The 22,765-nt window shown below is 40.6% G+C and overlaps 1 long non-coding RNA gene across 1 annotated transcript; it reads left to right on the top strand.

The window, feature by feature from the left end:
• The first annotated feature begins 729 nt into the window (after nt 1-729).
• LOC140712529 (uncharacterized) lies at nt 730-9,783 on the top strand. Its single transcript, XR_012094131.1, has 3 exons — nt 730-825; nt 6,093-6,281; nt 9,310-9,783. It is a non-coding gene; the product is annotated as an uncharacterized lncRNA (long non-coding RNA).
• Nucleotides 9,784-22,765: the final 12,982 nt, after the last annotated feature.

A 22,765-nucleotide genomic window follows, 5' to 3' on the forward strand; every position in this document is an offset into this window, starting at 1 on the left:
GTTCAAGCAATTCTCCTGGCTTAGCTCCCAAGTAGCTGGGATTACAGGCGCCGACCACCACACCTGGCTAATTTTTGTATTTTTAATAGAGACAGGGTTTCACATTGTAAATCAGGACCAGCCTGGTCTTGAACTCCTGACCTCAGGTGATCTGCCTGCCTTGGTCTCCCACAGTTCTGGGATTACAGGTGTGAGCCACTGCGCCCAGCCCCGTAGCTAGATTTTAAAATTTTGCAGTATATCATAGGTATTTCCCATGTCACACAACATATTTTATCACCTTTAATAGCTGCATGATAAACCATAGGAGATTGTTTACTATGTTTACTGTTATACGCAATGACTATCCTTGTTCATTGAAAACATTTTTTATTACTTCCTAAGGAAACGTTTGAAATAAATATGGCCCAGTAGTTTTTCAAAGGATAATAAAATCTTTAATATTGTCTTCATCATTATCAGTAAACATTTACGGAGAATCAAAAACTAATAGCTATATTTTAATCAATGCTTATATATTAGCAACGCTCTCTATACAATCTCTCGTTTAATTTTCCAGAGAGGTTTTTAGCCATTAGATTCACTTATTCCCATTTTACAGCTGTCAAAACTGAGGCCTTTTAAAGTTACATGGTTTGCCCTAGGTCTCCCAGCTGGGAAGAGCAGGAACATGAAGCAGGGCTGTGTTACTTTCCACTCCGCAGTGTTCTCTGCTCTCTGCAGGGTGCACGGCACCTGTCCAGGACAAGGCTCCAGCTTTCCAACCTACAGATGGAGGTCAGGTACCTACAGATAGATGGGAGATTGACATCTGCTGAAGATAAGGTGAGTAATGGATGTCAGAGTAATACATCCTCTGTGAGGATGGATGGGCCGGGGCTTCAGAGCAGACTTCCTGGAGCTCAGCCAGGATGGATGGGGTCAGGGAGGCAGAGAGGAACTGGGAGGGCGTGCCAGTCAGGGGCACAGCATGGGCAAAGGGGTGAAGTCAAGGAAACCTGACGCTCCTCCCTCAGACTCAGTCCCTCATGCTGAGATGAGCTCATGGGAGGCCTGTTCTAGTGCCTTCTCCAGACACTGACTGTGAATGTGCCCAGTATCACAGAGCACCATGGTAATAATGGGAATTTAATTTTCTTTTAAACTGCCATATGTGTTAAATAATTTCATTATACAGATAGAAATAGTTTTCTGATTTATTTTCTCAAAATGGTAGCAGCCTTCTCACCTGATTCTAAGAATGACATCTATTCACTGTAAAAAGTTAAATTTTGGCTGGGTGCAGTGGCTCACACTTGTAATCCCAGCAGTTTGAGAGGCCGAGGAGGGTGGATCACTTGAGGTCAGGAGTTCGAAACCAGCCTGGCCAACATGGTGGAACCCCACCTCTACTAAAAATACAAAAATTAGCCAGGCATGGTGGCATGTGCCTGTAATCCCAGCTACTCAGGAGGCTGAGGCAGGAGAATCGCTTGAAGCTGGGAGGCAGAGGTTGCAGTGAGCCAAGACGGCACCACTGCACTCCAGCCTGGGCAACAGAGCAAGACTCCATCTCAAAATAATAATAATAATAATGCAATTAAATTTTAGACAATACAGATAAACATGCAGACAAAAGCAGGACCCCTCCTCCTTACCCCAACATAGCTCCTCCTAGGGTCTCCGTGGCCAGCTCCAACACTCTCTCTAGGCCTATAATGGGGAGAGGGATTTTCCTTTAGGTTTCACATAAATACAGTCTTGTATGGTATGCTTTCCTCCTCAACAATCTGCCTTGGATACATTCCCCCCTCATCGTGCATGGATTTCCATCATTATTTTTATTTATTTATTTATTTTTATTTATTTTATTTATTTTTATTTATATATTTATTTACTTATTACAACAGAGTCTGATGTACAGTAATTAAAAATGGTCAGAGTTTTGGGGACTAATGTGCACAGAAATTGAAGCTTGACTTACCCAGATGAGGGTCTTTAAACTCTTCAAAATGACATGGGCTTTGTAAGCCGCGGTGGCCTATGAACAAGAAATTTTCTGTTTATATTTTTTGTTTCCTTTTTTTATTATGCAATTTTTCAAACTTTGACAAGTAGAGAGAATAGTACAATAAACTCTCAAAGGCCCATCACTTAGATTCAACAATTATCAACATTTTGCCACATTTAAAATTTTTTTCTTTTGTTGAAATATTTTAAAGCAAATTCAGTTATCTTGTCATTTTACTCCTGAATCCTTTAGTATAAATCTCTGGCCAGGAGATCGTCAGGGGCACGGGTGAGGGAAGAAGGTATTTTCTTGTGCAACCACAGAGCCAGGACCTAACGAAGTTGACCTTGGGATCTGGTCTATCATCAGATTTCCCTGATAGTCTCCAGACTGTGCTTTCTACAGCTGTTTTGTTTGAATCAGGAGCCAAACAGAGAGAATGTCTTACATTGCATTTGGTTGTTGGTGTTTCTTATGTCTATTTTCCAGAGCAACCCCCAAATAATACTAACTCACATAGTGAGACAGTGCTTCCTGAATTTTGATTATACTTCAACCCTTCTGGGTACAAGGGGAAAGTCCCAGCCTGCTGGGGTATGTTTTCAGCACCTCACTAGAGTACCTCTAACGTCTCCCCTGCTTGTTATTATTATTATTTTAAAAGTCATTTTCTTTCCTTCCCATCCTTTCTCTCTTCCTTTCTTTCTTACTTGCTAAGTCAGTAGCTGTATTAGTTAGGGTCCTCTAGAGAGACAGGACTAAAAGGATAGATGTATATATGAAAGGGAGTTTACTAAGGAGTGTTGACTCACACCATCACAAGGTGAAGTCCCACAATAGGCCGTCTGCAAACTGAGGAGCAAGGAAGCCAGTCCGAGTCCCAAAACCTCCTAAGTAGGAAAGCTGACAGTGCAGCCTTCAGTCAGTGGCCAAAGACCTGAGAGCCCCTGGCAAACCACTGGTGTAGGTTCAAGAGTCCAGAAGCTGAAGAACTTGGAGTCTGATGTTCAAGGGCAGGAAGCATCCAGCATGGGGGAAAGATGAAGGCTGACTCAGTCAGTCTAGTCCTCCCACATTCCTCTGCCTGCTTTTATCTTAGCCGTGCTGTCAGCTGATTAGACTGAGGGTGGGTCTGCCTCTCTCAGTCCACTGACTCAAATGTTAATCTCCTTTGGCAACACCCTCACAGACACACCCAGGGACAATACTTTGCATCCTTCAATCCAGTCCTCAAACCATCACAGTAGCCGTGAGGCTCAGTCTTAAAGAGGCAACTTGATCAAGTTAGATTTTAATAACATTACTTTCTTTCCATTGTGATATGTGTATTTTTTTTTTTATGGCACTGACACTAATATTCCATTTAGGATAATATAGTTTTTTTTTTTTCTTTGAAGTAAATACATCTACTTTATTTTTATTTTTTTTATTTTTTATTTTTTTTGAGACGGAGTCTCGCTCTGTCGCCCAGGCTGGAGTGCAGTGGCCGGATCTCGGCTCACTGCAAGCTCTGCCTCCTGGGTTCATGCCATTCTCCTGCCTCAGCCTCCCAAGTAGCTGGGACTACAGACGCCCGCCACCTCGCCCGGCTAGTTTTTTGTATTTTTTAGTAGAGACGGGGTTTCACCGGGTTAGCCAGGATGGTCTCGATCTCCTGACCTTGTGATCTGCCCGACTCGGCCTCCCAAAGTGCTAGGATTACAGGCTTGAGCCACCGCGCCCGGCCTACATTTACTGTAATAAAACATGTGGATTAATTTACAGGAAAGTCATGGATTAGGTGACATGAAAATACAGCAGCCCTTCTGGAAAGTTTTATTGAGAATTGAAGAGCTGCTTTAACCAGTCCTCTTTAGGAGGGCATTTGGACTATTTCCAATTTTTCCCACTAGAAACAATGCTGTAATAAATAATCTTTAACCATCTGCCCTTGTCTGTTATTTTCTTAGGATGTATGTTTTAGAAGTAGAATTGCTGATTTTAAAAGCTGTGACTATTTTAAAAAGTCATAGCTTCTTAACCAGAATATGCCGAAATTTATTTAATGTTTGGCTTCTGCTTTTATTTTTTGGTAACTCAGGGTTGTACTGGGAGCATCAACAATTGTACAGTGATGGCCTTGGCTTCCTGTACTTTTCCTGTGTCCCCAGGCTGTGATAGTGGGTTTCGTGCCTACTTACGGTATTTCTGTCCTCCTGTCCTGCCCTTTTCAGTAAGCTCTTCCTTCCCCTTTCTCCTACCTTCTTTGAAATTTCCTACTTCTCAAGTACAAAGAGCTGGGAAACAGACAAACAAGTTTGTTCCGATTGTACATAAATTAAGAGTAAATAGGGCCTGGCCCGGTGGCTCACACCTGTAATCCCAGAACTTTGGGAGGCAGAGGTGGGCGGATTGCCTGAGGGTAGGACTTCGAGACCAGTTTGGCTAACATGGTGAAACCCATCTCTACTAAAAATACAAAAATCAGCCGGGCATGGTGGCACAAACCTATCATCCCAACTACTTGGGAGGCTGAGGCAGAAGAATCACTTCAACCTGGGAGGCAGAGCTTGCAGTGAGCCGAGATCGCACCGCTGCACTCCAGTCTGCGCGATAGAGTGAGACTCCGTCTCAAAAAAAAAAAAAAAAAAAAAAAGGAGAGCGTGAGTGAGGGCCTAGTGGCACAAACACGAGGCAAATTTCTAGGTAGGTCCTGCCCCTTCATCCTACTCCTCCTAGCTCTCTCCTGCATCACAGCTCTAGGGTTTTTCTGAAGAGTGGCGCCTGGTGACAATAATGGTAAGTACTGCTAGTTCTGGCAGGGGAAGTAACAGATGAGAGTGCCACGGGCCCCTTGCATCTCCAATGAAAGTTTTCAGGATGCAATGTGGATTTGCTTAATTGCCTCCCTTCATCCTTACAGCAATTTCATGGAGGTGGGACCAGCATTATGGCCTTTGCTTTGTGGAGGATGGATCTGTGGTTCAGAGAGGCCAGGTGATTTTTCAAAGGCCACACATCTGGCTTATGGCAGAGCTGTGGCTCAAATCCAGGTCTCAATAGCTAATCCAGTGGTGTTCACACTTGCTGCTCGCTTGCTCATAGCCTGGGCCAGCCGCACCTAGAGGGCTGTGAACAGTGAGTGTCCACCAGAGGATGGATGCCAGAAGGGGGCTGAATCCTCTAACAGCAACGAACCACGTTATCATGGCGTTCACCCTTCTCAGAAGGGACCAGAGTGTGGACAAGATCCAGGGTGTGGGGATCTGGATAGGCAGGACCAAGCGGGTGTGCCTGTGAGGGCAAGGCTCTCATGCAGCCTAAGATGTTCTCAGCCAAAAGACCAGCTGGGCAGGAGCGGGGCCAAGAACGCAAAGTCCTCATTAGCGGGGACTGTTGGCTGTGGAGGGAGGAGCAGGGCCCTAGCAGTCCCTGAGCTGCGTTCTGGAGCCTCCATGGCCGTGTGCCCTGTGCCAGGAAACCCTTCCTCTCTGAGCCTCAGCTGAGAAGAGGGCCCTGGACCTTCAGGGGCCTTCCAACTGTGATCCTGGGGAGGTCAACCCCCTCTGCACGTCTCCAGGCTCTTTGGTATTTAAAGCAGTTCTGGGTTTTCTCCCTCTCTCTTTCTTTGTTAATTCTTAAGATTTAATTAGAAGGATTCTGATGCCAACATTTTTCTAAACAGCTGAACAAAATGATCTTACATGTTCAGCCCTAACCTCCTTGGTGTTTCATTCATGGTTCATGAGACTGCCCCATCCTCCACCACATTAACCAGTTCCTTGGGAGGCAGCCTCAGATCCTGCCTCTTCCTCCTCACCTCACTGTGTTCTATCCATCCCACTTCCTCAGTTTCCCTTTCAGCTCCCTGCCACCATCCTGCCCTGCACAGTTGCCTCGGCCTCCTCATGGCGCCTGCCTCTAGTCTCATGCCCCTCGCTCGCCCCGTCACAGTCATGTTTCCTGACTTCCGCTGCTGCAGGAGAAAGCCGGAGATGCAAGGTTCCAGCCCTTCAGCCCTGGTCTGTCTCTGTCTTTCCCCGCCACCCATCGCTCCTCCAGGTCTAACCTCAGGGGGATGTTTTGAGGTTTCTGAATGCTCTGTGTTTTTGCTTGTCCTCAGGCCTCTGCCCAGACTGTTGCCCCTTGCCTGCAATGGGGGCATCTTGGCAGCTTGGAGGCATCAGACTCATCCAGGAAGACTCAGCTAAGAGGTCCTCGGTAAAGACTCATCCACACACCTGCCACAGGGATGAGTCCCTCTTGCCTTCCTACATCTGCCACCACAGTCGATCACATCATTCTTCCCTGGGTGAGTTCTACTCTAGACCCCAGGCTCCTTGGGGCCTGAGATTTAAAATTCACCCCAAAATCCTGGGTACTTAGTGTCTCTAGCAGGCCCAGGCTCAGCACATACTTGTAAAGGAAACAAATGAGTTCCTTGGGGCAACCAGGGCTCTATGCCAGGGACAGGGAGTTTAGAACTCACCATTTTGACTCGAGGGACATTTAGAACCTACCATTTTGATCCCTAGCATTCTCTGAAGCTTTATGAACACACATGTTATTCTTAAAAATTAAACGAAAACAGATACATTTGTGCCGGGAGAGTCCTCCATTAAGCCAGTTTAACAGATTAATTTCTTTTCTATAGAACACAGTCAGATAGGTCCTGATTTTCCCTTATTTTCATCAATATCAATTGTTTTCTAGGTAGATTTTAGAGTGAAGATTTGCTTCATTGATCAGGTTTTATTTTTTCCCCCCTTATCAAATTTTGCAAATTATTAGTTGTTTCTGTTGGGAGTTTTATGGGTATTACTTCCACCAAATCCAGGTTTTCTGGAATGAATTTGGTGCTAAAAATTTTGGCAGGATGATTTCAATCTTCTGTTAATTCTATAAAAAATTTTTACATGTCCCATTTGAACTGTTGTCTGTTCTATTTTGTCTAGATTACTTTTACAGGCAACAATTGATTAAAAAATTAATTTATATTCATTCATCAGGTTATTTACATGAAAATTGTGAAGAACCCCTTATCGGATATTCCAGGATTTCTCCATTGTCTAGGAAAGGGTTAGTGTCCTTTCTGCTAGAGGGACAAAGAGTAGGTAAAAAGGTAGATGTGAGGTTGTTCCTTCTCAGGCCCTACTGTCTTTCTCCTTCCTCTGAAGAGAGTTGATCTCTTTATCCCAGCAGCTCAGAGAGCTGAGGTCTCAGGTCAAGGTCACAGAGCTTGTGTTGAGGTCAGAGTCAGGGCCTAAATCCAGCCTGTGTGGCTTCAAAACCTGTGCTTTTTTTGTTGAGCCCTTTTCCTTCCCTGTAACTGTCCCAGGTGATGACAAAGTCTTGTAGAGACCTTTCGTGGAGGGTGACCAGCAGCCACCATGAATGACCACGGAGGCCAGATCAACCCTGGGTTATGAGAGTTGCAGGCATAGTCAAAGCCTCTTGGTAGCAGAAGTTTGGTTTCTAGTCTCAGTTTTCCAGTCGACTTGGGCATGACTTTAGATAAGTCATTGGTCTTCTCTGATTCCTGATTTTCTCATTTGTAGGATTAATTCATCCAACAAGTATTTATCAAACACATACTAGTGCCAGATAGTGTTAGAGGTGTGAAGGTTACACCTGTGAGCAAAGCAAAGTTCCTGACCCCATGGAGCTGACTCTGGACTATGTGGTCAGTCCCTACATCCTCTGAGCTCAATGATTCTGTGGACGGGGGTAGATGCTGTAGAGGAGAAACAAGAGAAGGCATTTTGTAGGGATACACAGTCGGTTCAAGGCCAGTCCTTGCCTGCAACTGGTTTCTCATTCTGCTGGGGAAGATAGGCTGCCACTGTAAAACAATTGGAGAGACAAATTTCCTCTAGGGACATCAGTGGCCTGCATGACCTGGCCACTCTCATCTTGTCTAGAGTCCCTGTGTGCTGATCTTCCCTTGACTCCCCACCAAATCCTTTCCAGTTCATCTTAGTCTGGGTCTTCTGGAAACAGCCTCTGAGATGAGTGGTTGGAATGCATGCCACTGATTTGGAGTTAATCCTAGAAAGCAAACGTGGTGGAATGGGAAGTAGGATAGGGAAGGAAGGGAAACCAGACAGGCCGGTGTGTTTCATTAGAGCAGGCTGTCGCTGTGGGCGAGTGGAGCTTGACCCTGCTGCTTGCTTCCGAGGGTCCCACTCCATGGGTGAGGAAGCTGGTGTTTAAGCACCAACCCCAACTGGGGATTGGCTGAGAGCTGCTTCTGGGGGCATTAACTTCCCAGCACTTCTGGCCTGTTCAAGGCACTTCTAAGACAGAGCACCCAGGCAGAGAGACTTGGGTGCTTGCCGTAGAGCACTGCGGGTGTGCACTGGGAAGGTGAGTTCTCAGGGAATGTGGGAGGGGCTGCAAGAAGGTCTCAGGGCCTTTGCACTTACTGTTCTCTGCTTGGTGCAGCTTTCTCCCTAGTTCTTTGAAGGGCTGGTACCTCATCATTTAACTCAGCCCAGAATCTCTTCCTCAAACAGATTCCTTTCTAAATGTTCACCCTCTTCCCAAAATTCTCCATCAGATTTCTCATGTATTTCTTTTACAGTACAGATCACAATCAGAAATTAGCCTCTGTGTTTGTGTGTAGGTGCTGCTGTATCTTCAGTGCCCAGAGAAGTATCTGACTCATAGTTGCTCCTCAATAGCTACTATATTCTTTTCAAATAATACACGAATACACTCTCTTGTCATACTCACCTGCACACACAGGCACCTTGCCATCTGCACCCCAGCTAAATACAAACTCGCCTCCTACTACTTCCTCCATACTTACTATCAACATGGGCAGTAAAAATCAAGTGTGGGTTTTGGGAATATGAAGATGCTGCTCAGTTTTTCATGCGTGTTGGCTGGATGTTTGCTTGTTAGAAAAGTCTGAATGTCCTTGTGCTTTGGGAGGACACGTGGTATTGATATCCTAGCAGGGTAAGAGAGGCAATGTCCAATATTGATGAAAATGGTTGAGCTTCTGAGTTCCCTGAATCATTAGCTATTTTTCACTTCTGATGTAAAATCCAGATCCCTTCTGACAGCCCACTTGTAGGTATTAAACGGACAAGAGCCCAGTGAGTGTCCTTCAAGATAAATTTCATGTCATCTTTTCTTGTGCAAAGAGGTTTATTCCATCCCTTCAAAAATCTGTAGGGTATCCTGCTTCTATTTTTTTAAAACTATATTTAGTTTGCTTTGAAGATGAATAAAACTGAGATGCTATTATGTTCCTTTCCTACTTTGCAGCATCCAGAAATTCCTTTGCTATTAATACTCCAGAGAAACAGATTTCTTTGATTTTTTTTTTTCAGTTTAGAAGATCAAAAGCTGCCAGAAATTGTTTCAAAAGAAAAATAAATCTCTGAGAAGTTGGATTTGAAATTCCAAGGGGCCGGCGCCTGTGTCCACTGTGCTGGGAGTCGTGTAATGAGAAAGTTGCTCTAATTGTGGTGCTGGCCTCCTTTCCGCCTCCCCTCTGCTCCTAGGAAGCCCCACCTTAGCCTCTGCCATCTGCTGTCTCGTGGAATCAGAATGTTGAGCCTAAAATTAAATTGCTTGTAAATCTGAGCAGGCAGAATCGTTTCCCAAAGAGAATGGTTAAAAGAAATGACCGTCAGTTTCTGGTAAAACTCACTTCTTTCTTAGGGGTGAGCAGTCAGATTGTAGAAAGTTTTGAATGAAGGACTCCATTTCCTCTGGGGGTCTGAAGATACATACACATCATATTTATATTTTGACACCCCTGCTCTATCAATAAAGGGAGTGCCTGAACCATTCATTACATGGTGCTGCTTCTCCTTTTGGCTTTGGGAAGGTCTCTGGCCTAGAAAGTCCAGGGTTTACCAGCTATCTACCCACACTTCTCTTGTGCGCTTTGGGCTTTGAAGAGGACCTGATGACACATTTGGTGGGAACATAAAAGCTGAGATCACCCACTGGGAGGGTTTGAATACCTGCTAGTAGATAGAAATCAAAGAAAGGGGAGACATTACCCTAGACCTGCCCTGGCATGAAACAATAGAGAATGCGTTCAAAGAAGACAGCGATCAGAGAGTCTCCACAACCACACTGTTGGAGCTCAATCCCAAAGCGGGGGCTTCCTTGGTTCCCCAACTCAGATTGTTGCTTGGATTTTACATAAAAATTTAAATGATAAAAATGTTAGAGACCGGGCATGGTGGCTCAAGCCTGTCATCCCAGCACTTTGGGAGGCCAAGGTGGGCAGATCACTTGAGGCTAGGAGTTTGAGACCAGCCTGGCCAACATGGCAAAGCCCATCTCTACCAAAAATACAAAAATTAGCTGGGCGTGGTGGCGCGCGTCTGTAGTCCCAGCTACCCAAGAGGCTGAGGCATGAGAATCGCTTGAATCTGGGAGATGGAGGTTGCAGTGAGCCAAGATTGTGTCACTGTGCTCTAGCCTGGGCGACAGAGCAATACTGTCTCAAAAAAAAAAAAAAAAAAAAAGTTAGAAAATACACAGTAAAAGGTTAATGGCAGAAGAATTAGAAAATAAAGACATAAAGAAAAGAAGATTAAAAAACAGTACCATCTACAATCTCATCCACCCTGAGAAAACTAATGGAAATACTTTGGTATCACTTTATACTCTGGGTATAGTATGATAAGATATGACATGTCATGATATGAGTATAAGTATATGCTATATGTATAAAAATATGTGTATGTATATCTACATACATTTGTACTACAAATATATGTATATATATTTATTTTGGTAACTAAACAAAAATATATGCTTTTTTGTGATTTGCTTTCTATATTGATGCATCGTGAAGATATTTTATGTCCATAAATATATTCTTTATCCATATAGTTTTTTAAGCTTTTGGGGGAATACTTTTAGATTTACTAAAAAAATCACAAAACTATGATAAAATAATCAAAACTAAAAAAATTAACATTCATTAAACTGTGGACTTTTCCAGTCTTTTCTCCTAGTGCCCCTTTTCTGTTCCAAGATCCAATCCAGGATCTCACATTAACTAAAGTTGTATTTTTTCCTTTGTCTCCAATGGGTGACAATTCTCCAGTCTTTCCTGGTATTTCATGACTTTGATACTTTTGAAGAGTCCTGGTCAGTTACTTTGTAGAATGTCACTCAGTTTGGATTTGTCCAATGTTGTCTTGTGATTAGATTGGGGTAATACGTTCTTGGTAAGGAGACCACACAAGTGGCCTTTTCAGTGTATCATCAGGGGCTGCATAATGGTGATGCATCTTTTTACTGAAATATTCATGTTGATCATTTGGTTAAAGCGATGCCTGCCAGGTTTCTCCAATGTAAAGTTATTTTTCCCCTTGGAATTCATAAATATCTTGCAGTAGATACTTTGAGAGTAAGCAAACATCCTGTTTCTACTCAAACGTTAGCCTCCAATTTTAGCATCCACCGGTGGAGCTTGCCTGCAGTAATTATTATTATGGTGTTCAGATAGTGATTTCCTATTTTCTTCATTCCTTCTGCATTTGTTAATTGAAATTATTCTGTCTGAAGAGCAGTCCCTTCTTATTAATTTATTAATTAGCATCACTCTGGTCTCATGTAGCTGCTTATAATCTAATGCTATCCTTATTTATTTTGTTGCTCAGGTTGCTCCAGCTTCAACTTTTGGGAGCTTTTCCAGATTGGCTTCTCTGCCTTTGTAACATGCTCTCCCCGTCTTTTCTCAAGCACTTCTTTACTTTTTAGTACCTGGAGATGTTCCAGGCTCATTGTGTATTTTCCTGACCAATCTTGGAATAAACCAATTCTCCAAGGAGCCCTAGTGTATTTTACTGGAGAATGCTATTTAGAAACCATGATCTGGCTAGATGTCCTTATTTCTACTGACTGTCATTGCTTCTAAGCCCTTTCAGCAGACAGAGCTTGGAAATACATGCATGTGTCCCATTCTGTGCATAAGGACATATTTCTCTTTCTTTCCTAAAAGAAGCATGAGTTTACACTAATACTTCTTATTCCAATCCAACACCACAGGGTTCATCCTAGCCTTTTCCCATTTATAACTTTCTCTGACGTGAAAACCTGGCCCCTAAAAGTAATTTCAGAATACCTAATCCTTTGTGGGGGAGAAAAACTTACTAGCTAAAATATGGTATTAGTGTATAATTATTTTGTTTTTAGCCTTAAAATACCTAGTCAACCTACGGTGTTCCAGAATAATTTGGTTAGCTCTTTTCCTCCTCACTCTCTTCAGTGTGGTTACATGATTCATTTGTAATATGGGCAGCTTCAGTGATCACACTTAGCTTTCCATTTTCGGTACTTTCCACATCCTAGGTTTTGAAAGTTACACAGAGTAAAATTCACTCTGTGGCATAAAGTTCTATGAATTTTGGTAAATTCATGGAATTATGTACCCACTACCTTATTACCATACAGAACAGCTCATCACACAATTCCCTTCTGTGGCCGCTTTCTAGGCTTTCCTGACCCTCCCGCTATTTCTGGAAACCACCAATTTTTGATTTCTGTAGTTTTGTCTTTTCATATAAATGGAATCATACAATATGTAGCTTTTTGGGTCTTACTTAGCAAAGTGCACTTCAAATTCATCCATATTGTTCTGTGAATCAATAGTTGTTTGCTTCTTTTTATTGCTGAGTACTATTTCATTCTGTGGATGTGCCATAGATTGAATATTTTTCTATTTATCAGCTGAACTACATATGGGTTGATTCTAGTTTTTGGCAGTTATAAATAAAACTGTTTTAAGCATTTAAGTATTTATGTACAGGGTTTTTTTTGTGAGCATAAATTTGTATTTGTTTTAGGTAAATACCTAGGAGTAGGATTGCTCAGTCATATGTTAGTGTGTAATGAACTTTGTGAGAAATTATGAAGCTGTTTTCCACAGTAGCTGTACCATTTTGAATTTCCACCTGCAATGTATGAGATTTCCACTTCTCTGTGTCATTGTCAGCACTTAGTACTGTCGACTTATTTTTAAAATTGTAATCATTCTAATAGATGTGTAGATACACTTCACTGTGATTTTAATTTGCATTTCCCTCATAACTAATGATATTGAGCATCTTTTCATATACTTATTTCCCATTTGTATATCTTCTTGGGTGAGACTTTTGTTTCTATCTTTTGCCTATTTTTAATTGGGCTATTTGTTTTCTTATTCTGATTGAGTTTTGAGAGTTCTTTTCATATTCTGAACATGAGTTCTTTGTCAGAAATACAATTTGCAAATATTTTTCCTTTCTCTGTGCCCTGAAGTTTCATTTTCTTAACAGTGTCTTTTGCAGAGCAAAAGTTTTAAATTTTGATAAAGTTCTATTTATCAGGCTTTTTCTTACATACATTGTGCTTTTGGTGTCATATCTAAGAAATATTCTTAATCTGAGGTGACAAAGATTTTCTCCTATGTTTTCATCTAGGGATTTTATAGTTTTATGTTTGCATTTGGATATGTAATCCATTTGGATTAATTTTTGTATCAGGTGTGAGGTACAGGTTGAGGTCCTGTTTTTGGTTAGTTTCTTTTTTTTCTTTTTTTTTTTTTTAATGGATAATCACTGTTTGCAAGCCCTATTTGTTGAAAAGACTATCCTTTCTAAATTAAATTGTCTTTGCACCTTTGTCAAAAATCAGTTGACTATTTGTGTGGGTCTATTTCAGAACTTTCTGATATGTTAGGTTCATATATATGTCTATCCTTTTGCTAATACTATGATGTCTTGATTATTGTAGCTTTAAAGTAAGTCTAAAACTTGGAGTATGAGTCCTCCAAGTTTGTTCTTCTTTATAAAGACTGGTTGGGTTATTCTAGTTCTTTTATCCATACAAATATTGGAAATAGCTTTTTGATATCTACAAAAAAGCCTGCTTCGTATTTTGATGGGGATTGCATTAAATCTATAACCCAAACTGGGGAGAATTGACATCTTAACCATATTGAATCTCCAACCCAAGAACAATTTATCTCTTTCTTCTTATTTAGGTCTTTTATTCTTTCATCTCTATTTTGAAACATTCAGCATATAGATTCTGCATATTTTTCATTTGATTAAAGCTAAGTTTTAATTTTTTGGTGTTGTTAGAAATAGTGCTGTTTTAAAATTTTTGAATTTCAATTATTCATTTCTAGTTTATAGAAATACAACTAATTTTTTTTTTTTTTTTTTTTTTTTTTTTTGAGAGAGAGAGAGTCTTGCTTTGTTACCAGGCTGGAGGCAATGGCACGATCTCGCTCACTACAACCTCTGCCTCCCAGGTTCAAGTGATTTTCTTGCCTCAGCCCCCCGAGAAGCTGGGACTACAGGTGTGCACCACCACACCTGGCTAATTTTGTATTTTTAGTAGAGACGGGGTTTCACCATGTTGGCCAGGCAGGTCTCAAACTCCTGACCTCAAGTGATCCACCTGCCTTGGCCTCCCAAAGTGCTGGGATTACAGGGCCACTGCACCCAGCCTTATTTTTGTAGCTTGACTTTTGAAAAATTCCACAACTTTTAATTCCAGGAGTTCTTTGGTAGATCCTTTATATTTTCTACATCAAATACCATATTGTCTGTAAATAGGGACATCTTTATTAATTCTTTTTGAGTCTGCATGGCACATACTCCCCCTTCCTTCCATATTTCCTTCTTTTCTTTTTTTTTGCCTCATTGTGCTGGGTAGGGCATCTAGTAAGATGTTAATAAAGAGTGATGAGAGAGGCATTCTTGCCTTGCTCATAATCTTAGAGGAAGAGATTTCAATCTTTTGACATTAAGGATGATGTTAGCTATAGGTTTTTTTTGGTAAATTTTTTTTTTCTGTAAATGCCCTTCTGTTCCTACATTTTTGAGATTTAAAAAAAAAATCATCAATAGATGTTGAAGTTTTTTCATTTTATTTTTCTTTCTTTTCTTTTTTTGAGACAGGGTCTTACTCTGTTGCCCAGGCTGGAAAGTGGAGGTGCAATCATGGGTCAATGCAGCCTTAACTTCCTGGACTCAGGTGATCCTCCCACCTTAGCCTCCCAGGTAGCTGCGACTACAGGCATATACCACCATGCCTGGCTTTTTTTTTTTTTTTTTTTTTTTTTTTGTAGAGACGGGGTTTCGCCGTGTTGCCCAGGCTGGTCTCAAACTCTTGGACTCAAGGCATCTGCCCACTTTGGCCTCCCAAACTGCTGGGATTACAGGGATGAGCCACTGTGCCTGGCCTCAGATGTTTTTTCTGCATCTATTAAGATGAACAAATAATATTTCTTCTTAAGTTTGTTAACGTGGCCATTTATATCACTTAGTTTTTAATGTTGAATTAGCCTTGGAGTCTTGGAACAAACCTCACTTGATTGTGATGTATCCTTCTTATATATTGCTGAGTTACATTTGACATTATTTTGTTGAGGATTTTTGTGTCTATGCTCATGAGAGATACTGGTCTGTAGTTTTCTTTCCTCCTAATATCTTTGTCTGGTCTTGGTGTAACAGTAGTGCTGGCCTCATAAAATGAGTTGGAATGTGTTCTCTCATCTTCTATTTTTTTCTGGAAGAGACTGTGTAGAATGGGAATTATGCCTTCCTTAAATGTTTGGTTGGATTAACCAATGAAACCATTTGGTCCTGGAGTTTTCTTTGTTGGAAGGTGTTTAACTGTGAATTCAATCCCTTTAATAAATATAGGACTATTCAGTGGTTCACATCTGTAATCCCAGTGACTTGGGAGGCTGAGGCAGAAGGATCAGCCCAGGAGTCTGAGACCAGCCTGGGAAACATAGTGAGATCCTATCTCTACATAAAACAAAACAAAACAAAAAACAGCTGTGCATGATGGCCCGAGCCTGTAGTCCCAGCTACTTGGGAGTGGGAGGTAAAAGATTGCTTGAATCCAGGAGTTTGAGGCTATGGTGAACTATGATCATGCCACTACACACCAGCCTGGGCAACCAAGCGAGACTCCATTTCTAATAATAATGATAATAATATTAATGGGTTATCTATTTCTTACTGAGTATGTTTTGGCAGCTTGTGTCTTTCAAAGAAGAGTCCATTTCATCTAAGCTGTCCAATTTTTAGATATAGAGTGATTTATATTATTCTATTCTTATCCTTTTAGTATCTGTGGAATCTGCAGTGATACCTCCTCTTTCATTAGTGTTGTTGGTCAATTTGTGTCTTTTTTTTTTTTTTCTTAGTCAACTTAGAGGTTTATCAATGACACCAATCTTTGCAAAGAACCAGCTTTTGGTTTCTCTATTATTTTTCTGTTTTCAATGTCAATAATTCTGCTGTCATCTTTATTATTTCTTTTCCTTGGATTGCTTTGAGTTTACTTTGGTCTTCTTTTTCTACTATCTTAAACTCCAGGCTTAAGGTACTGACTTGAATCTCTTCTTCTTCCCAACTATGAGGAATTAATGCCATAAAGTTATATCTAAACATTGTTTTAGCTGCATTCCACAAAGTTTGTTATGTTACATTTTCATTTTCCTTCAGTTCAAAATAATTTTTATTTTCCATTGAGGTTTTTTCCTCTTTGATCTATGACTGATTTAGAAGTGTGTTATTTAATTTCCAAATATTAGAGTATTTTCAGGATATCTCTCTGGTACTGATTTCAAATTTAATTCTGCTATCAACACAGTTCATATGATTTGTATTTTCACAACAATAGAAATGCGTATTTTCACAGCGGAGTTTGTATGGTTTGTATTTTTTTTTTTTTTTTTAAGAGATGGGTCTCGCCTTGTCATCTAGGTTGGAGGGCAGTGGCATGATCATAGATCACTTTAGCCTTGAACTCCTAGACTCAAGTGATTCTCCTGCCTCTTGAGTAGATGGGATTATAGACTTGAGCCACCACACCTGGCTCCTCATTTGTATTCTTTTAAATTTGTTAACGTTTTAATGGACCAGAATAGAGTCTGTCCTGGCTTTTGTGTACTTAAGGTTGCATGTACCCTCAGAACATTGTATTCTGCTTTTTTTTTTTTTTTTTGGCTGTAATATTCTACAATTGTCAGTTTGATTGATAATATAGCTTAGGCCTTATATCTCTATAATTTTATGCCTGCTTTTCTATTAAATACTGAGAGAAGAATGTTGATGTCTCCAAGTAAAATTGTGGATTTATCTGTTTCTCTTTGCACTTTTATCAGTTTTTACTTCATGTATTTTGAAGTTCTCTTTTAAGGTGTGTACATATTTAGGGTTGTTCTGTATTTTTAGAGAATTGATTTCTTTATCATTGTATTATATAATATTCCTTTTTATCACTGATAATATTCTTTGTTCTAAAGCCTACTTTGTCTGATTTATTGGTTAGTGTTTGCATGACATATCTATTCCCACTTTTGTTCTTTTAACCTATTCATGTCTTCATATTTAAAGTGGGCTGCTCGTGAATAGCCTATAGTTGGGCGTCGGCTTTTGTAAAAAAATCTCTTTTGACAATATCAGTCTTTTAATTTGTATGTTTAGACGATTCCCATGTAATGTTATTATGTATATATTTGGTTTAAAATCTACCATCTGGTTAGCTTTTTCCCATTCTATCTGTTCTTTTTTCCTTTTTTCTCTTTTATTGCCTTCTCTTAGGTTACTTGAGCATTTTAAATAACGTTGTTCTTCTTACCTATTGACTTATTATTTATATCTTTAAACAGTTGTTTTAATGGCTGCCCTAGGGTTGATAATCAGAGTCTACCTTCAAATAACATGATACCATTTCATGTCTAGTGGAAGTAACTTACAATAATACATTCCCAATTACTCCTTTCAATTTGTTGTGCTACTTTCGTCAGAATTTTACTTTGACATGTTAAGATCGCATAACACACTGCTGCTATTTTCACTTTAGATTGTCAGTTATCTCTTAGAAAAACTCAAACTAAGATCAATTTTATTTGCCTTCTCTTTGCCAGTTTCAGTGCTCTTCATTTCTTTGTTTAGGTCTTAGTTTCTGTCTGACATCATATTCCTTCTGCCTGCAGAGCTTTCTTTAACATTTCTCCTAGTGTAGGTTTGCTGGCAATGAATTCTCTCAATTTCTGTTTTACTGACAATGCCTTTATTTTTCTTTAATTTAAGAAATATTTGTCTGCGTATTGAATTTAGGGTTGGCAGATTTTTTTTTTTCTTTGGCACTTTACAAATGTCATTTCATCGTCTTCTGACTTACATGGTTTCTGATGAGTTGACGAATAGTCTACTATAATTATTGTCTTTTTTCCTCTTATAGGTAACAAGTCTTTTTCTCCTGGCCATCTTTAGGATTTTCTCCTTGACTCCTCTATCCCCCATATATTTAGATGGTTTGTTTTGTGTGTTTTTATTTTGTATATATCATGCTTGATGTGCTCTGACATTTTTGGATCTATGGTTTGGTGCCTGTCATCCATTTTGGAAGTTCTTGGCCTTTATTTCTTCATTTTCTTCACCTATTTCTTCTGTCTCATTGTCTCTCTCCTCTTTAGGTGTCTGTCTGTGTCTGCTGCAGTGAGGGAGGTGCTCATGTCTTGTTTCTTTCTTCAGGCACCTGTATGTCTCTTGATTGTTGGTTACTTGGTTGTCCTCTAACCTCGGATCTCTGATGGGCTCAACAAATGTAGAAATCTTGTAGCTTGTCTGACTTTTTTTTTCTTTTCTTATAAGGGTGGGAATAATAACCTTCCCAGTTCTCTCCATCCGTGAGTAGAAACTGGGATCTATAACATAACTTTTGTGTTTCATTTTATGGATGTGCTGTGCTTTGTTTAAACTATTCCCTATTATTTGGCACTTAAGTTACTTAATATTTATTTTTGCTATCATTAATAATGAAGTAATCAATATTTTTGGACATGTATCTTTGTGCTCTTATTTGAGTAAGATAAACTATTAGAAATCAAATAGTTAGGGCTGGACGTGGTAGCTCATGCCTGTAATCCCAGCACTTTGGGAGGCCGAAATGGGCAGATCACCTGAGGTCAGGAGTTCAAGACCAGCCTGGCCAACTTGGTGAAACCTGGTCTCTACTAAAAATACAAAAATTAACCGGGCGTGGTGGCCCATGCCTGTAATCCCAGCTACTCGGGAGGCTAAGGCAGGAGAATCGCTTGAACCTGGGAGGTGGAGGTTGCGGTGATCCAAAATTGCACTACTGCACTCCAGCCTGGGTGACAGAGCGAGCCTCCGTCTTGAAACAAAAACAAAAACAAATGAACAAAAAAAAAAATAGGCATGTGTCTTTTGAAGGTTGTATTAGATGTTGCTGAATCAACTTCTAGAAAAGCAATGACCATTAGCTCACCTACCAGCAGAGATGGGAGTATCCATGAATTATGCTTTTTAGGACTCTGGGGAAGCTGCCTCCACAGGCATGAGAAAGTGCCCTTCTCCACAGATCTGGCACTTACCTGGCCAGACCCAGAAAGACCCTGGTTTCCCTCTCTGACCAGAGAAGCACTGCCAGGAAGGAAGCACTGCCAGGAAGGAAGGCCTGAAGTGAGGCTGGATTCAATATTGATAAACCCCAGCCCAAGCTGTAACTATAACATGCTTCTCCAAAGACTAAGATATTGGAGGAGTATCTTGATAGATCTTGTCTAAGGAGTTCTAAACCAATTCTAAACTACAGCTCAGTCCCATTTATTCAACACTGATAGCAAAATTGGACATGATAGAGATGAATTTCTGATCAAGACAACTTCTAATTATTGTGCTGGCAAATAAATAACGGAAGCAATCTTTGAATTTTTTGGCAGTTGGGGGATGTTGTGATTTGTACTTTTAATTCCAAATTAAAATATTTAATGCTGTATAAAGCAGTTGCTATTTAAACTGCCAATAATATTTAACATGAATTTACTCACCATTTCCTATCCTCATGCTGTATAATTTATAACACTAAGCCCTTTCAATACTCCAAAATGCCAGATAAACTTTTCTCATTTGCTCTTAATTTGGTCACGCAGGATAATGCTAACATCTGAAGGCTCTTTAAACTGCTTTTTAAAATGCATTCCTGGGAGCACCACCCGTGGCCCCTCTGCTCCTTGTCATCATCCATAATTATTTCCAATCCAAAGCGGCCCTTAATGCACTTATTAATCTGGCATTCTCCTCCGTGTGAAGCACATTCAGCTCTATTAATTTTTAAAAACCCCCTTTTTTATAGGGGACTGCAGATGCTTGGCTATTACTGAAAAGCTATTAGAAGTTAACACCTTTCTCTCCCCGGAGACTGGCATCATCCTAGGCCTCCAAATGCCACCCTGTTTTACATTACCAGCTGCTAAGACAAAGTATTAGAGACTTTTTTTTTTTTTTTTCTGCAGAGCTAGTAATGCTATTATTAGTGAATGGCAGAATTCCACCTGGCTTGGGAGCCCAGGGCCGGTGGGGCTGAAACAGGCAGAGTTGTAGACTTTCTGGCCATCTCAGAGAACGTGCCTCCTGCTGTGCAGCGCGTGTGGTCCCAGGTGAGCAAGGCAGGTCTGGCTCTTGGAGACAGAGAGATTATTTCTGTTTCTCCTCTGAGTGACCCCTTCTACTTAGATGACACCCACGGGCCATTCCAGGCACCACAAAAACATTGGAAAAAATGGCTGAGGCTGTTGTCTAGAAATAAAAACCCAGGTTTCCTGTTTTCTCAGAAACTACAACAGGGACACCAGCAAAGTGATAGCTGTTTGCTGTGCAGGGCCTGACGAGGCACCGGGGGCCTGGGTGGGAAGGAGAGGATGCTAATGAATTATTTGCCATGGCCCATTTTGGGATATTGGGTTTTACAGCTTGCAGATATGTGTCCAGGTCACCCGCTGAGAAGCAGCATGGATAGGGGAGGCCAAGCTTTCAGGAATGAATGGTTGCTCCTTAGAACTGGACACAGCCTGGGATCCCCAGTGCAGAGGATTTGTGGGGGAGGAGCTTCCTAGGGAGCAGAGCCTCCATCTGAGTTTCCTGGGTTCTGTGGTTGACCTCAAACGGGCCTATCTGGCTGCAGACCAACCAGATGAACAGGATGCTTACAATGCATATTTGGTCATGTGCTTTCTCCCTCTGTCCTCCTCCACATTTGTATTTGGGAAAACAGAAGGCCAGGAAACAAAGCTGGAGATGTTGAAAGAGGGACCACAGATCCTCTTGATTGCAGCTCCCCCTAGAAACATCTCTGCAGGGATGGAAGAGCAGATCTGGTGCCCGCCACCCAGGCTGGACCTCTGGCCATGAGTCTCACCCCTGTTTTCCTGAAACTTGGCCATTGGTTATATCAACCTCCCCTGTAGATCGTTTCCTTAGCGTATGTTCCACTAAGATATTCAGATCCACAGTTCTGGGAAAGACATTATTCTCCCCAGTTTACAAATGAGAAAACTGAGGCTCTGAAAAGTGAAATCAAGTCTTGAGGTCACAGTGGTAGGAACACGACTAAGCCCAGGTCTTGCTGCTGCGGAGTCTGTGTTTATTTCTATTCCAACATTTTGCCTCAAAGACTTTGATGGTTTTATTGGGTTCTTGAGTCTTCACTGGTAAAAAATTACCAGAAAACACACCCCGTTGTATAGTTTAAGTTACGATTGCTGGTCACCGTATGGTCGTCTCAACCATGAATTAACTCTCTAAAGAAACCATTTGAAGACACTTTTCAAAAGGGTAGATGATAAAAAAAAGATCTAAGAAGGAGTTAAGATGCGGAACTGTAGCCCAAGAATATAAATAACTGATGACAGAACTGTTCTAATATAAGGCTTCAAAACAATACTATTTTTTGTAACATTATAAAGACCATTTTGCTGACAGTTCTATTTTTTCTGGATGTCCCAAATAAATGCAGTTTGTTTTTACCTCAATATGACATTACTTGTAATTTAAAACTCTCACTCAACTAGTTTCAAAGATAGTAGATTAAATATGATGCTAAAAATAACAATAAAATAATACCCTCAACAGTTTCCATACATCGAGTACCCACTATGTACCCCTCACATGTACATATTGTTATTTTCATGTTTTTAGGCTCAAGTAGGTTAAGTAACTCTCCCAACTTTCCAGAGGATGGGTTGAAGGATCCAGACGCCTTCATTCATTTCTGATGCATTGTATTATTGCAAACTTTATTTTGTTTTTGGAAGAAAGTAATCTGACAAGAGCTATTAGGAACAGATATGCATATACCTTTGGCCCTGCAATACCCCATGAGGGAATTTAACCTACAGGTAGTTTGACCTCTGGATTTCCTGCCCCCTGGGCTACATATAAGGATGTTTTCTCCAGCATTATTTATAATGGCAAAAAAAGTGGAAAACAACCTAGAAGTCCATTAAAGCAAGACTGAATGAATAAAGTAAATAAGAGTGTTATGGTAGAGTGGTCTATGACATAGTAAATGTCAAAAGCAACTCTAAAGTAATATTTATTAGGTTATGATCCCATTTTAGCAAAAACTGAATCAAACTAACCCAAAGCCTTGCATGTGCATATCTGTGTCCAACTGGCATTTGGGTGCAGGTAGAGGATGTTTTCTTGGCTGTTAATATGGGTTGTCAATGGGGTTGAAGGATTAGTAACTTCTCCCTATGTACCTTTGGATACGTTTCTATGTTCTAGCAAGCATGCATGACTTTGTATAAAAAATTGAATTAAGAAAAGAAATAAAGTCACCAGGTAAAATCAAAGCTGAGGATGTAGGTTCCCATTTTATAGTCAAAAGATGTTAAAAATTAGCCATGCTCCTGTTCTGGGAAAGGTTATTCCCAAGACTAGTCATTTTGAATATGTAACAAGATTTTTCCATTTTTAAATTGCTAGCTCCCAGTGTTGT

The sequence above is a fragment of the Chlorocebus sabaeus genome, chromosome 9 (genome assembly GCF_047675955.1).
Source record: "Chlorocebus sabaeus isolate Y175 chromosome 9, mChlSab1.0.hap1, whole genome shotgun sequence".
In the NCBI taxonomy this organism is placed as follows: domain Eukaryota; kingdom Metazoa; phylum Chordata; class Mammalia; order Primates; family Cercopithecidae; genus Chlorocebus; species Chlorocebus sabaeus.